Genomic DNA, 16,365 nt, shown 5'->3' with positions numbered 1-16,365 from the left:
GCTGCTCACCTTGGCTGCTGGCATCCAGATTGACTTCCTAAAAGAAAGACAAAGAACAGTGCTGTAACACAGTCACCATACACACTTCTGCTGCAGAGACAAATGGGGCCTCACCTGCTCGGGGCAATCCCCTCACCTGGGATGGGGCCCTCTGGCACAGATTTAATCCATCTGAATCTGAAAAGAAAGTTAGGACAAGAGTCAAACTGTTGCAGGATAACTGATGAGCTCCAGATATGATGAGTCCATCTACAAATCCCACCTAGAGTCCAACTACACCCCACATTACACATTCCAAGTCCCCGGGCCCTCTCCTATCGCACCAGGCTATGCGGCAGGGCAGAGCAGCTCCGGCACATACGTGTGCTGACACCCGTGACACAGGACAGGCAGGACAGGACAGGACAGACAACGGGGACACAACAGAAACAGAAATCTCTTGGCAAGGAAAATGGCTGCAAGGACTGAGAGAATGCAAAAGGAGATGACTGAGTTCAAACTGACAGTCAGCTGATGAGGCTCAGAGAACCCTGAAGGAAGAAGATGCTAACTGAAGGATTTATTCCAAGAACAGCAAAGATCGATGCCCAGGAATCCTATGGTCAGAATCCTCTGCCTGCCCTCACATTCTTTCAAGTCCTAATCCACCAAAATGGATCCAGGTGGGGCACGGCTGTCCCTACAGCTCAGAACAAGACCTGAAAAGACATCTGACTGGATGCTTCCAAAGAGAGAACAAGAGAGAACTTCTGACTGGAGAGCTCAGACAGGTGTCAGAATCGCATCTATGGCCTGGGTGCCAGGCCTAGGAATGCAGAGATCAGAGATGCCAATAATGATGCCTGGGTGTCTGACAGGCCCCTCAAAGGCTAACGTAAAAGAAACAGGATACACAAACAACACACAATGCACAATAGACAAGTGACATGAGACACACCGGGACTGCTCTGCCCTGCACACCTCAGCACTGTGATCAAAAGTGAGACATGGCTTTTATGGGGCCTAAGGGGCCACTTCATGGACACCCCCCACCTCCAAATTGGACTCAAAAACCCCTCCCAGTAATTCCCAAACCAGCAACCCACATTCATCCCCTCTGTGGGTCACAGCCCTCTACTTATCTCTCAGACATTTGGAGATGCTGGTCCCTGTCAGGTGCAAAGAAAGGCCACCTCGTCAGCTGGGAAGGTCCTACAGGCACCAGGGCTGGTGTCTCTCAGACAGCTACATTAAAGAGAACCAAACATCAGTGCCTGACCTTGGCACCGCATCGGCCACAACCCCACCACACTGCTACTCACCACGCTCCTAAGAAGGCCCGGCACCTCCTAACCCTGACCCTCTGCCACACCCGGAATGCATCTGCACCTGAAAAAAAGTTAGAACATATGTCAACCACCACCAGGGTAACTCACAAGCTGCAAACACCTTATGTCAATCTAGGAACAGCATCTAGAGCCCAAGTACAGACCACATTACAAATTCCAACTCCCCAGGCTTGTCCTACTGCAGCAGGCCATGCAGCAGGGCAGAACAGCTCCGGCACAAATGTGAGCACACACCCGTGACACAGAACGTGACAAACAGGGGGACGTGAAACACGACATATCATGCTTGTGGTGAGGGCCTCGAGGGGAGAAGGCAAAAGGGACCCCAAAGACACACTAGGGAACACGGCACACCGGACAACACGACACAGACCAGAGCTGTTCTGCACTGCCCGTCTGAAAGCTGCCATCAAAAGCAGAGCCTCTCCCTTTAGCTGTCCTAAGAGGCCCTTGCAGAAGATTGCTTTTCCCACTGCCAATTTTTAAATCTGTCCCAAGAACTCCAAAAACACTATTCTCTCATCCCCAGGCCAAGGCCCCCGACTTATCTTTTGGATGATCGGTGATGGGAATCCACGCTGCACCTGAAATGAGTCTGCCTCGGAGGGCTCTGTGATGGCCTGTGAGCCTCTTGGTCAGCTGCAATAAAGAAAACCAAACCAAAGTGTGAGTCCAGAGTTATGTGGGCCAAATCCCTGCAAGTCAGCTACTTGCCCTATCCTGAGCGTGCCTGGCTCCCTCAGGCTCCAGCTTCATCCTGATTCCAAGGCTGTGGCCTTCATTAGGAGTGGCACCTGGGTAAGAGAAAGGCAAAGTTAAATGGCATTCCTGTGAGTGCAGTGGATGACCTTGTGTGCTGCGAGACATGGGAATGCCTCTGCTAGGCTTCTGAACAGCCTTGTGTGGGGGGGCCCTCAAATAAAGACCCTTTCTCACCCTGCTGCCTGCAAACCCCCTCCCAAGAACTCCTAACTGGATACCTGATCACCCTCCCTCTCCCAGTCACAATCCTCAACTCACCTGAAGCCTCAATCTCAAACATCATCCTTGACACTGGGCAGATCCCTCTTGTGACACGATGAATCTGCTGAAAAATTGTTGTTCTTGAGAGCTGAGCAATAACAACCACTTCTCTCTGCTGCTCACCTTGGCTGTGGGCATCCAGATTGACTTCCTAAAAAGAAAGACAAAGAACAGTGCTGTAACAGAGTCACCACAAACACTTCTGCTGCAGAGACAAATGGGGCCTCACCTGCTCGGGGCAATCCCCTCACCCGGGATGGGGCCCTCTGGCACAGATTTAATCCATCTCAATCTGAAAAAAAAGTTAGGACAAGAGTCACACTGTTGCAGGATAACTGATGAGCTCCAGATATGATGTGTCCATCTACAAATCCCATCTAGAGTCCAACCACACCCCACATTACAAATTCCAAGTCCCCGGGCCCTCTCCTATTGCAGCTGGCTATGCGGCAGGGCAGAGCAGCTCCGGCACAAATGTGTGCTGACACCCGTGACACAGGACAGGCAGAACAGGACAGGACAGACAACGGGGACACAACAGGAACAGAAATCTCTTGGCAAGGAAAATGGCTGCAAGGACTGAGAGAATGCAAAAGGAGATGACCGAGCTGAGACCGATGGTGAGCTGATGAGGCTCAGAGAACCCTGGAGGAAGAAGATGCTAACTGAAGGATTTATTCCAAGAACAGCAAAGATGGATGCCTAGGAATCCTACTGTCAGAATGCTGTACCTAACCTCATATTATTACAAGTCCTAATCCACCACAATGGATCCAGGTGGGGCATAGCTGTCCGTACAGCTCAGAAGAAGACCTGACAAGACACCTGACTGGATGCTTCCAAAGAGAGAACTTTTGACTGGGGAGCTCAGACAGGTATCAGAATCGCATCTATGGCCTGGGTGCCAGGCCAGGGAATGCAGAGATCACAGATGCTAACAATGATGCCAAGGTTTCTGACAGGCCCCCCAAAGGTAAAACACATGGGATACACAAACAACACATAATGCACAATAGACAAGTGACACGAGACACACCGGGACTGCTCTGCCCTGCACACCTCAGCACTGTGATCAAAAGTGAGACATGGCTTTTATGGGGCCTAAGGGGCCACCTCATGAACACGCCCCACCTCCAAAGCTGAATCAAAAACCCCGCCCAGTAATACCTGAAACAGCACCATGCCTTCATCCCCACTCTGGGTCGTCGCCCTCTACTTATCTCTGAGACACCTGGGGATGCGGGTCTCCGGTGCAAAGAAAGGCCACCTCGTCAGATGGGAAGGTCCTACTGGCACCGGGCTGGTGTCTCTCAGACAGCTAGATTAAAGAGAACCAAACATCAGTGCCTGATCTTTGCACCGCAATGGCCAAAACCCCACCACTCTGCTACTCACCGCGCTCCTAAGAAGGCCCGGCACCTCCTAACCCTGACCCTCTGCCACACCCGGAATGCATCTGCACCTGAAAAAAAGTTAGAACATATGTCAACCACCACCAGGGTAACTCACAAGTTGCAAACACCTTATGTCAATCTAGGAACAGCATCTAGAGCCCAAGTACAGCCCACATGACAAATTCCCACTCCCCAGGCTTGTCCTACTGCAGCAGGCCATGCAGCAGGGCAGAACAGCTCAGGCACAAATGTGTGCACACACCCGTGACATAGAACGTGACAAACAGGGGGGACATGAAACACGACACATCATGCTTGTGGTGAGGGCCTTGAGGGGAAAAGGCAAAAAGGACCCCAAAGACACACCAGGTAACACGGCACACGAGACAACACCAGACAAACCAGAGCTGCTCTGCACTGCCCGCCTGAAAGCTGCCATCAAAAGTAGAGCCTCTCCCTTTAGCTGTCCTAAGAGACCCTTGCAGAAGATTGCTTTTCCCACTGCCAATTTTTAAATCTGGCGCAAGAACTCCCAACCTGATACTCTCCAGGCCGTGGGCCCTGACTTATCTTGTAGATGATCGGTGAGGGGAATCCACGTTGCACCTGAAATGAGTCTGCCTCGGAGGGCCCCGTGATGGCCTGTGAGCCTCTCGGTCAGCTGCAATAAAGAAAACCAAAACCAAAGTGTGAGTCCAGAGTTATGTGGGCCAAATCCCAGCCAGTCAGCTACTTGCCCTCTCCTGAGTGTGCCTGGCTCCCTCAGGCTCCAGCTTCATCCTGATTCCAAGGCTGTGGCCTTCATTAGTAGTGGCACCTGGGTAAGAGAAAGGCAAAGTTAAATGGCATTGCTGTGAGTGCAGTGGAGGACCTTGCATGCTCTAAGACATGGCAATGCCTCTGCTAGGCTTCTGAACAGCCTTGTGTGGGGGGGCCCTCAAATAAACAAATAAAGACCCTTTCTCACCCTGCTGCCTGCAAACCCCCTCCCAAGAACTCCTAAACTGGATACCTGATCACCTTCCCTCTCCCAGTCACAATCCTCAACTCACCTGAAGCCTCAATCTCAAACATCATCCTTGACACTGGGCAGATCCCTCTTGTGACACAATGAATCTGCTGAAAAATTGTTGTTCTTGAGAGCTGAGCAATAAGAACCACTTCTCCCCGCTGCCCACCTTGGCTGCTGGCATCCAGATTGACTTCCTAAAAAGAAAGACAAAGAACAGTGCTGTAACACAGTCACCACATACACTTCTGCTGCAGAGACAAACGAGGCCTCACCTGCTCGGGGCAATCCCCTCACCCGGGATGGGGCCCTCTGGCACAGATTTAATCCATCTGAAACTGACAAAAAAGTTAGGACAAGAGTCACACTGTTGCAGGATAACTGATGAGCTCCAGATATGATGTGTCCATCTACAAATCCCATCTAGAGTCCAACTACACCCCACATTACAAATTTCAAGTCTCCAAGACTTCTCCTATCGCACCAGGCTATGCGGCAGGGCAGAGCAGCTCCGGCACATACGTGTGCTGACACCCGTGACACAGGACAGGCAGGACAGGACAGGACAGACAACGGGGACACAACAGGAACAGAAATCTCTTGGCAAGGAAAATGGCTGCAAGGACTGAGAGAACGCAAAAGATGACTGAGTTCAAACTGATGGTCGGCTGATGAGGCTCAGAGAACCCTGGAGGAAGAAGATGCTAACTGAAGGATTTATTCCAAGAACAGCAAAGATCGATGCCTAGGAATCCTATGGTCAGAATCCTCTGCCTACCCTCACATTCTTACAAGTCCTAATCCACCATAATGGATCCAGGTGGGGCATAGCTGTCCGTACAGCTCAGAAGAAGACCTGACAAGACACCTGACTGGATGCTTCCAAAGAGAGAAGAGAGGCTGATGCCTGTCTGAGCTCCCGAGTAAAAAGTTCTGTGGCCCGGGTGCCAGACCAGGGAATGCAGAGATCACAGATGCTAACAATGATGCCAGGCGTACTGACAGGGCCCTCAAAGGCCTAAGGTAAACGACAGGAGATACACAAACAACACACAATGCACAACAGACAAGTGACACGAGACACACCGGGACTGCTCTGCCCTGCTGCACACCTCAGCACTGTGATCAAAAGTGAGACTTTGTATTTATGGGGCCTAACGAGCCACCTAATGAACACCCCCCCCTCCAAACTGGACTCAAAAACCCCTCCCAGTAATTCTCAAACCAGCACCATGCCTTCATCCCCACTGTGGGTCACAGCCCTCTACTTATCTCTCAGACATCTGGGGACGCCAGTCTGTGTCAGGTGCAAAGAAAGGCCACCTCGTCAGCTGGGAAGGTCCTGCTGGCACCGGGCTGGGGTCTCGCAGACAGCTGTATTAAAGAGAACCAAACATCAGTGCCTGACCTTGGCACCGCATCGGCCAAAACCCCACCACTCTGCTACTCACCGCGCTCCTAAGAAGGCCCGGCACCTCCTAACCCTGACCCTCTGCCACACATGGAATGCATCTGCACCTGAAAGAAAGTTAGAACATATGTCAAACACCACCAGGATAACTCAAAAGCTGCAAACACCTTATATCAAGCTAGGAAGAGCATCTAGAGCCCAAGTACAGCCCACGCCACAAATTCCAACTCCCCATGGTTTGTCGTACTGAAGCACGCCATGCAGCAGGGCAGAACAGCTCCGGCACAAATACCCGCAGACACCCGTGACACAGAACGTGACAAACAGGGGGACATGAAACACGACACATCATGCTTGTGGTGAGGGTCTCGAGGGAAGAGGGCAAAAGGGACCCCAAAGACACTAGGGAACACGGCACACACCGGAGCTGTTCTGCACTGCCCACCTGAAAGCTGCCATCAAAAGTAGAGCCTCTCCCTTTAGCTGTCCTAAAAGGCCCTTGGAGAAGAATGCTTTTCCCTTTGCTAATTTCTAAATCTGCCCCAAGAACTACCAACCCACTATTCTCTCATCTCCAGGCCGTGGCCCTCAACTTATCTTTTGGATGATCGGTGACGTGGATCCACGTTGCACCTGAAATGAGTCTGCCTCGGAGGGCCTCGTGAGCGTCTATGAGCCTCTTGGTCAGCTACAATAAAGAAAACCAAAACCAAAGTGTGAGTCCAGAGTTATGTGGGCCAAATCCCAGCAAGTCAGCTACTTGCCCTCTCCTGAGTGTGCCTGGCTCCCTCAGGCTCCAGCTTCATCCTGATTCCAAGGCTGTGGCCTTCATTAGGAGTGGCACCTGGGTAAGAGAAAGGCAAAGTTAAATGGCATTCCTGTGAGTGCACTGGATGACCTTGTGTGCTGCGAGACATGGGAATGCCTCTGCTAGGCTTCTGAACAGCCTTGTGTGGGAGGGTCCTCAAATAAACACCCTTTCTCACCCTGCTGCCTGCAAACCCCCTCCCAAGAACTCCTAACTGGATACCTGATCACCCGCCCTCTCCCAGTCACAATCCTCAATCACCTGAAGCCTCAATCTCAAACATCATCCTTGACACTGGGCACATCTCTCTTGTGACACGATCAATCTGCTGAAAAATTGTTGTGCTTGAGAGCTGAGCAATAACAACCACTTCTCTCCGCTGCTCACCTTGGCTGCTGGCATCCAGATTGACTTCCTAAAAGAAAGACAAAGAACAGTGCTGTAACACAGTCACCATACAAACTTCTGCGGCAGAGACAAATGAGGCCTCACCTGCTCGGGGCAATCCCCTCACCCGGGACGGGGCCCTCGGGCACAGATTTAATCCATCTCAATCTGAAGAAAAAAGTTAGGACAAGAGTCAAACTGTTGCATGATAAGTGAAGAGCTCCAGATATCCTGTGTCCATCTACAAATCCCACCTAGAGTCCAACTACACCCCACATTACACATTCCAAGTCCCCGGGCCCTCTCCTATCGCACCAGGCTGTGCGGCAGGGCAGAGCAGCTCCGGCACATACGTGTGCTGACACCCGTGACACAGGACAGGCAGGACAGGACAGGACAGACAACGGGGACACAACAGGAACAGAAATCTCTTGGCAAGGAAAATGGCTGCAAGGACTGAGAGAATGCAAAAGGAGATGACTGAGTTCAAACTGACGGTCAGCTGAGGAGGCTCAGAGAACCCTGGAGGAAGAAGATGTTAACTGAAGGATTTATTCCAAGAACAGCAAAGATCGATGCCTAGGAATCCTATGGTCAGAATCCTCTGCCTGCCTTCACATTTTTACAAGTCCTAATCCACCATAATGGATCCAGGTGGGGCATAGCTGTCCCTACAGCTCAGAACAAGACTTGACAAGACATCTGACTGGATGCTTCCAAAGAGAGAAGAGAGTCTGATGCCTGTCTCAGCTCCCCAGTCAAAAGTTCTATGGCCTGGCTGCCAGGCCAAGGAATGCAGAGATCACAGATGCTAACAATGATGCCAAGGTTTCTGACAGGCCCCCCTAAGGTAAAAGACATGGGGTACACAAACAACACATAATGCACAACAGACAAGTGACACGAGACACACCTGGACTGCTCTGCCCTGTGCACCTCAGCACTGGGATCAAAAGTGAGACATGGCTATTATGGGGCCTAAGGGGCCACTTCATGAACACCCCCCATTTCCAAATTGGACTCAAAAACCCCTCCCAGTAATTCCCAAACCAGCACCATGCCTTCATCCCCACTGTGGGTCACAGCCCTCTACTTATCTCTCAAACATCTGGGGATGCCAGTCTGTGTCAGGTGCATAGAAAGGCCACCTCGTCACCTGGAAAGGTCCTGCTGGCACCGGGGCTGGTGTCTGTCAGGTGTTAGCTACAAGAAAGAAAACCAAAACCAAAGTGTGAGTCCAGAGTTATGCGGGCCAAATCCCTGCAAGGCAGCTACTTGCCCTCTCCTGAGTATGCCTGGCTCCCTCAGGCTCCAGCTTCATCCTGATTCCAAGGCTGTGGCCTTCATTAGGGGTGGCACCTGGGTAAGAGAAAGGCAAAGTTAAATGGCATTGCTGTGAGTGCAGTGGATGACCTTGTGTGCTGCAAGACATGGCAATGCCTCTGCTAGGCTTCTGAACAGCCTTGTGTGGGGGGGCCCTCAAATAAATAAATAAACACCCTTTCTCACCCTGCTGCCTGCAAACCTCCCTCCATCCATGATAACTCCTAGCTGGATACCTGCTCTCCCTCCCTCTCTCCATCACAATCCTCAACTCATCAGAAGCCTCAATCTCAAACATCATCTTGGACACTGGGCAGATGCCTCTTAAGACATGATGAATCTGCTGAAATTTGTTGTGCTTGACACTGTTTGGAATTCCAGGGAGTCTCACTCCTCAATTAAACAACAAGAACAAAAAAAAAAAAAAAACAAACAACAAAAAAAAAAAAACCCCAAAAACCCAAAAACACCTTAATCCCCACAAAAAAAAAAAAAAAATACAGAAACCACCAAATAATCAAAGAAAGCAACGAAAACCAACCAAAAACCCCAAAAAGAAAATCTAAGAAACCAAAAATTCCACCAAAAACAATCCAACCAAAAAAAAAAACCAGAGCAAAACCAAAAATTACAAAGGCACCTTACCACCCCTAAACACAAAACCCAAAATCACAAACCTAAATATTCCCTGTGTTCTATGCTGTTTTCTTCACAGAATCTTCCAAGCCTCTGTGCTTTAGGTGCCCAGAAACACCTGCTGAAAACAAGCTGAGACGAGCTGAAAGAGCCTCTTCGCTGAAATGAGAGGAGAGCTCTTACCCCAACACATCCCAGAGAGGGAATGAAGCCCCTCAGCCACGGCTGGGGTTAATATACCCCTGATGGTGCCTGCCTCTCGTTCCCATGCCACCCAGGAAAAGGGAGGGGGCTAATCCCACCAAGCCCTCAGAGCAGCTGCAGCTGTTTAGCTCTGACTCAGATTCAAGGGGAGTAAAGGGCTTGTTATAGAAGAAAACTCTTCAGAAAAATAGCAGTACTTTCTTTTTTGCAACAACTACTTGGAGCAGAAGAAGAGAAAACTGGCAAGATATAAAACTTTGTGGTAAGGTTACATAGCTGGATAAATTGGGTAATTGAGTAATTTGCTGTTACCTTATATAATTATTCTGTGTTTAACAAAAGCCATCTAATAAATTCACACCCAAAACTCCAGCAGCCCAACTGGCCCTACCAAATCTCTATGTTCATGCATACAGTAAACAAAACCAAAATCCCGGTAATACCGATCAGAAGTCTATGAAAGAAACCTATTGAAATTAATCCTACCTCAAATACAAAACAACCCATCCAAAGTTAGCTTCACTCAAAAAACAATTTACACAGAGTTAATAACACCAAGAAATAAAACAACACACCATATACCACCAATGAATACAACAGTGAAGAAAAAAAAAAACCACTTTTTTTTTTGTTTTTTAAACTAACTTCTTTTATTAGCTAGAACAAAAGATTTTGCCAGGACTGTAACAACAACTTCTTCTCCTTCTGAAATGTCCCTTCTTCTTCCCAAATTCCTTAAAACTTCTGAATTTACATCCAAGCAAAAAGCAAAATTCGTGCACTTGTGCATTTGATGCTCCTGTCAGATTCTCTGTTTCCCTCCACATCTTCTTACACTTTCAGTCTTCACGCTGTCCTGCCGTGATGAGTTTGACGGAAGAATTGGTAAACGTTAGGAGAGGATTTCCCTGCCTCCCTCCCCAAAGCTGGTTTCCTTAGTGCATTTCACTCAATCCCAAGCCGGCAGTGATGCACGCTCACCTCAAGGCTCACAGCTGCTCGGCTAAACTCGGCTGTAAACGGCTAAACTCGGCTATTGTCGGCTGCATTCGGCTGTACTCGCCTCTTCGGCGCGGCTCGGCTCGATTCGGCCGAACTCGGAGCCGCTCTCTGCGCTCGGCGCGGCTCGGCTCGCTTCGGCCGAACTCGGAGCCGCTCTGTACGTTCGGCGCGGCTCGGCTCGCCTCACTTCGGCCGAACTCGGAGCCGCTCTGTACGTTCGGCGCGGCTCGGCTCGCCTCGCTTCGGCCGAACTCGGAGCCGCTCAGTGCGCTCGACGCGACTCCGCTCGGTTCCCTGAGGGTGGGCAAGCGGCGCCGCCTCACGTTAAACTCGCCCGGCTCGGGGCTCTCCTGCTGCCGCGTCCCGCGGGCGGCCCAGCCATCGCACGGACACGATCGGGAGCGCGCCGTGGCACAGGAGCTCATTGGGCTGTGACCGCACTCGCGCTAATTAGCGCGCACGAGAGCAGCGGGCTCGGTTCGGCTGAGCTCGGCTCGGTTCAGGCAGCCTCGCAAGCCTGGCCTCGGTTCGCTCGAGGCCGTCAGGTTCCGCCGGTCTCGCCTTGGTTCGGCTGAGCTCGTTCCATTCGGCCGAAGGAGGCGTCGTTCGTTCGTGTTTTTATAAATATCTTTCTATATTGACTGTATATTTCTATATTTAGATTTATATTTCTATAATACTTCTTTTATTCAAAATAAAACCCCCATCTCTAGCCAAATAATTACAAAAAACCACCTTCTTTCAAACGATATTGAAATATTTTTATATTTAGTATAATTATATGCACATTTATATTTAGAGTCTCTTTTGATGCAGTGTATTATTAATTACATATAATATACATCAAATTCTAGAAATGGATTTAAATTATTATTTATGTATCATTTCTACTGCTACAACTAATTTTTTCTTGTTTTTAAACTTTTTATATATATATATATATCTGTATTTATTTATGATATATTCCTATACTTACATTTGTACCTTCATATTATTTGTATTTATAATTTTTATAATCAAAACCCTGCCTATTGACAAATAAAAAAAGCCTGTTTTATGTAACGATTTTAAAAATATTTTCATGTTTATAATTTTCATATTTATATTTATAATTTATTCTATATTACATGAGAACACACCTGCTCCTGCACCCCAGTGGGACTCCCTCTGCTGGGGACCTTGGGGCGCCCCAACGGCATCAGAGCCCCAAGTCTTCACCCCCTTCTCCTCTATTTGGAAACTACACTACCACTTCTTTCTGGAAACAAAGATATTACCTAAATCCTCTCCCAATGTCCCAGACAGATAGATATTCAGTTATTAGTTGGCTGGGCAGCAGTTTCTTAAATAGAATGATAAACAAGATGTGAACACTTTAGCTACAAGCAAATAGGCAAATCTGAACAAGGTACTGATGGTCAGCCACTGAAGTTATTTTGAAGCAATTTTTTAAACAATAAAATACTGATACCACAAAAATAAAGCAAAAAGCTAACTACTGGCTAAGAAAAAAGTAACTTTTGACAGCAACAACATTCCAACCACACAGGCTTTTTCTCGATGTCATACCTTATAACTACCTCTCTTGGGAATTCTCATCATGTATCCCAAAAGGAATAAATACCTTAGAGCGTCCTAAAGCAAAAAGTAGCACACATGAGCTCCTCACACTCCCAGGAGGCCGGCACAGCGTGCACTGAGTCTGCAATGAATTCTGCTCAGTGAGGGTCTGCAAACAAAGGTTCAACTGATGAACTGAACTGATTTTAAAGGGAGGTTTTCTAAGCACTGAAGCACAACAAAGAACAAGCAACAACAATTCTTAAAAAAATCTGCAAGTTTTATTTAGCATATATGCGACTGATTTCCACGCTGTGGCTTCTCACTTTGATTTGTCTGTAGGTTCAGGAAGATGACAATGCACACTCTGCCTTCCGTGAGCCCCCCACAGCAGCTGAGTGCTTCTCTGTGTGCTCAGATCATCAGGAACTGGATTACACATGCCTGGATGGACTGGAACTGCTCTGCTGCAGATTCAGGAGACGATGGCAGAGAGGGGCTGGCCGAGGCGTCGTCCCAATTCCATTTCTGTGTGACGAGAAGCGGTTTGTTCCCAACAGCTGCAACAATCCCCAGCTCCCTTCCACGGTGAGTACCGATGGCACACAAATGGCAGCCCGAGGAAATCGTGTTCTGGGCTCTAAGTGCTTGGGACAGGGTCTGATTTGTTGTTTTGTACCTGTATGATGATTAGTACAACAGGGCTCTGATGGATGACATGGCAACACAGAACTAAAAACTCCTTGACAGGATTACATCGACTTCTAGGAAAAGACAAAAGCTTAGGACCCTTCTGAAATCTACTTTTAATCCAAAGCACGGGGATTGTCAGCATGCTGCACCTTCCAGCTTTTCAAAGCAGCTTCCCTCTGAAGACCAGGAAACATTGATTTCTACAGAAACAATGGGCAACCCCCAGGCTAATCTCAGCACTACTGTTTAATAGGGGACCTGCCAGCGTGCCAGTCCAGCTTCAAGTGTGCTTTACTTCAGTCTAACATCCCCACAAAATTCTTCTCACATCTTCCAACCCTGAAATCTTATTTTCCCTAAAGCTTCTCTTCATTAGCAATTTCCAAGTAACACGGTATTTTTACAACATTCAAAAATGTCATGCTGGACTGTGCTAGAGAGTAATTTGCAAATATAAGCTTAGCAAACTTTGAATTGCCTTGTCCAGAGAAAAAACCTACAAGTGAACACCTACATCTGCCTACAAAGAGCTAACAAGCCCCTGGCAGCTGCCAGCATCAAAGCACAGCGGATGTTACTAATACAGGGTAAGGATAACAATATCACCTTCTGTTCTCTCCAGCTTCTTTTCCCTGCAGTCGTATTTTGCTTCTTATGGTTTTTGTAGTCTCTGTATCTTCTTGGACAGCACTGAGCCCGACGACAAGGATACGAGAGTCTTTCCCTGCCGGGCGGAGAGAACCAGGAAAACAGTTAAAATAAGAACAGGGCAGTTTGAAATTCATACTTGCAACGAGAAGCAGCGCCTAACCAACAGAACAAAAGTAAACAAAGCATGACACCTCCCTGAGGACAGAAGACTTATAAACTCTCCAGGATTTACAATTCTAGTGACCAACCCCTTCAGGACAGCAGCCAAGTGTCCCATGGGGTGGTGCTGCACCAAAGAACCATCTGAGAGGTTCCAAAGAGTGAAATGCACAATATTTTGCAAAGACAAAAAATCTTGCAAAATAACAAAAATACAATAGATGTAAACTACAGGGCAAGAGTACAAGTGTTACCTTTGGGAGCAGGAACCATCCAGGTGAGCACCTGATAACTGGATCCTCACCAGAGTTTGAACCCTTCAGGACACAGAAGGGTTTTCCCCAGGAATTTCACAGACTGAGTTTTGACAGAAGCACGCTCGCCGGATCCTCAGAAACGTTGCCCATTCTCCAGGTGTCTGGAGAGAACTGCAAATGGCTCTCACGTAGTTGGAGCTGGTTCTGTAAGGTCTCAGGGTGAATTTCACCAGATGCAACCAAATTGGGCAACTCCCAGTGGGACAGAAGGAACCCAAAGCTTGGGTAAGCAGAGCTGCAGCAAATACTGAGGAAACAAACATAACAGCGTAAAAAATAATAAACCATCCTTTTTTTTCTCTTGCTTTTGTTTTTTTTTTTTTCTTATTCAGATCAGCATAGCAATTAAAGAGAAGGTGGAAAACTCACCATTACTGAACATTTCATCATCTGTAAGCTGAGCATCCTTAGCAAAGAGGACTCCAAAGTTAAAATTCACTGATCCCTGGGAAATAAAGGCAAATATCGTATGGTAAACAATCAAACAGCAGACATAAAAATTTGTTTCCTCTAAGGACTTTCAGGTATGTATGTATCTTTGCATTACACATTAGAACATACACTTTATACCATCACCTAATACATAATAATTTACCTTTAAATTTTGATAGTATAGCATGAATTTTTAACTTAAACTGGTGATCTATTATTATTCAGTTGGTGCCTAAAGTTATTTCTGCTGTCACGTTCAAAAAAACATGAATTTTTTTTACTGGAATGAGCAATTGATTTCAAAGTCATCACAAGCCCACCAAAACACAAAGCTGGGTTCACTGGACGGGTCTGTGAGCTAGAAGTAGTTAGGCTTGTACTTCCCTCTTGTTCTTCCAGAACCAATAAATCCTGTCAACAAAACCAGGATCTTTAGCCCACTGCTGTGAAAAATTCTACAAGGATGATGGTTTGATTTGTGTTTAGAAGTTTTGATTTGAAATGGCCAGTCCAATGGATAAAGACAGTTTAAGTAGTATTACATTACTATTATTATTATTTCTATTATTATTTTTACTATTACTACTGCTATTTTTATCACCTGCTACTGGAAGAAACAAACCAGTAGTACCTATACTTAATTACTCTTATTTCCAGGAAATAATAAAGAAAAGGAACCAAACCAAAAAAAGTCACTTCCTACCTTTTATATCAAGGGATGAAAAATTTCTCTTGGGCTCTTCTCCATTTTATCAAGACTCATAGCACTGAAAGGCAAACAAAACAGTGCTTTATAGAAGGGCAAGTGCACGTTTCAAGGCTGAACCACCAACTGATTGCAGTGACAGCAGTTACAACATGAATCCTTCCTAGAGCCTCTGTGAAATGGAATGTTCTGTGGAACTGCCGTTTCTTTCCCAAAATACTAACTTCCAACACTTCCTAATCGTATTTTGTATTTTAAAACAAAAGAAGATAGTGAGGCTCTGTGCGGAGATCAGGTTTAAATTTATTTCCTTCTAAAGCACAGAGCTCTGTTCCATCACCCTTCCCTTCGGCTCTACACTGAACCATGGTGAGCATTTGAGGAGTGCTCAATAATCAATTCTATTTCTCTCTTTTTCTAGTTCTCTCTATTCCTAAATAATTCAAGACAAGTCAAATGAAAAATGACAAGTTCAGCATCCAAGTCACACTTTTTCCCTTGGTCTGCTCAAGAACAGGCTCTAAATCCACTTATTGCTGTCTTCAACGATTCAGACTTGCAAAACCATTTTTACATGTTTTACAGGTTTATCATAAAACCCACAGAACACAAGCTCTGAATTACAGGAAAAGGTACACAGGCAAATATGTAAAGGGATAACTTATTTGTAAATACATACCTTGATAGAGATCGCACTGAGAACGTTTCTGTGGGACTCTAAGGGACGCATGTTTTCTGAGCACCCTGTAAACAAGAAAAGCTACGATATATTACAGGACATCCCCACTTTTTCTACATATTCAAATAAGATTTTTAATAAAAACAATTCAGTTAAAAAAGAAGGAAGAAAACCAAGCTAATTTTACTCAGCTGTATTTACTGCCGATTTAGAGAAAAATGCCGGGCCACGTCGGCCGTTGTGTCACACGCCACGCCGGCAGCAGGGCCTGCCGGGAGTTGGAGTCTCGGGCTGGCAGCCACTCATGTGCCGTGATAGCCGTTGCATCACACGCTGCGCCGGCAGCAGGGCCTGCGGGGAGTTGTAGTCTCGGGCTGACAGCCACGGCTCCGTCCCCTGCCACCGGGAGCTGCAGTCCCTCCCGGGCATCAAACGGGTCCTTCGCCCCAGGGCGGGGAAGGACCTGAGGCAGCACCGCTCCTCCCGAATGCCCTCTCTTTTTCCCTCCAACTCTTTTTCTTTTTTTAATTCTGTTTTTCACCCCTTTCTTCCCTTCTGCTCTCCTGCTTTCTTTCCTTTCCTTTTTTTCTCCTTTTTTTCCCTTCCCTTTCCCTTTCTTTTTCTTGTATTTCTAATCTTGGTT

General features: G+C 47.3%; 2 long non-coding RNA genes across 2 annotated transcripts; both read right to left on the bottom strand.

Moving 5' to 3' along the window:
* Positions 1 to 12,344: 12,344 nt before the first annotated feature.
* LOC134431798 (uncharacterized) lies at positions 12,345 to 14,357 on the bottom strand. Its single transcript, XR_010031106.1, has 4 exons — positions 14,275 to 14,357; positions 13,843 to 14,152; positions 13,385 to 13,502; positions 12,345 to 12,725 (listed from the first exon to the last, which is right to left on the bottom strand). It is a non-coding gene; the product is annotated as an uncharacterized LOC134431798 (long non-coding RNA).
* On the bottom strand, positions 14,357 to 15,746 carry LOC134431799 (uncharacterized). The gene is made up of 3 exons (XR_010031107.1): positions 15,723 to 15,746; positions 15,041 to 15,104; positions 14,357 to 14,748 (listed from the first exon to the last, which is right to left on the bottom strand). It is a non-coding gene; the product is annotated as an uncharacterized LOC134431799 (long non-coding RNA).
* Positions 15,747 to 16,365: the final 619 nt, after the last annotated feature.

This window comes from Melospiza melodia, chromosome Z, assembly GCF_035770615.1.
Source record: "Melospiza melodia melodia isolate bMelMel2 chromosome Z, bMelMel2.pri, whole genome shotgun sequence".
Classification (NCBI taxonomy): Eukaryota; Metazoa; Chordata; class Aves; order Passeriformes; family Passerellidae; genus Melospiza; species Melospiza melodia.
The sequence above is the reverse complement of the archived record's forward strand: the minus strand, read 5'-3'. Positions and strand labels throughout refer to the sequence as shown.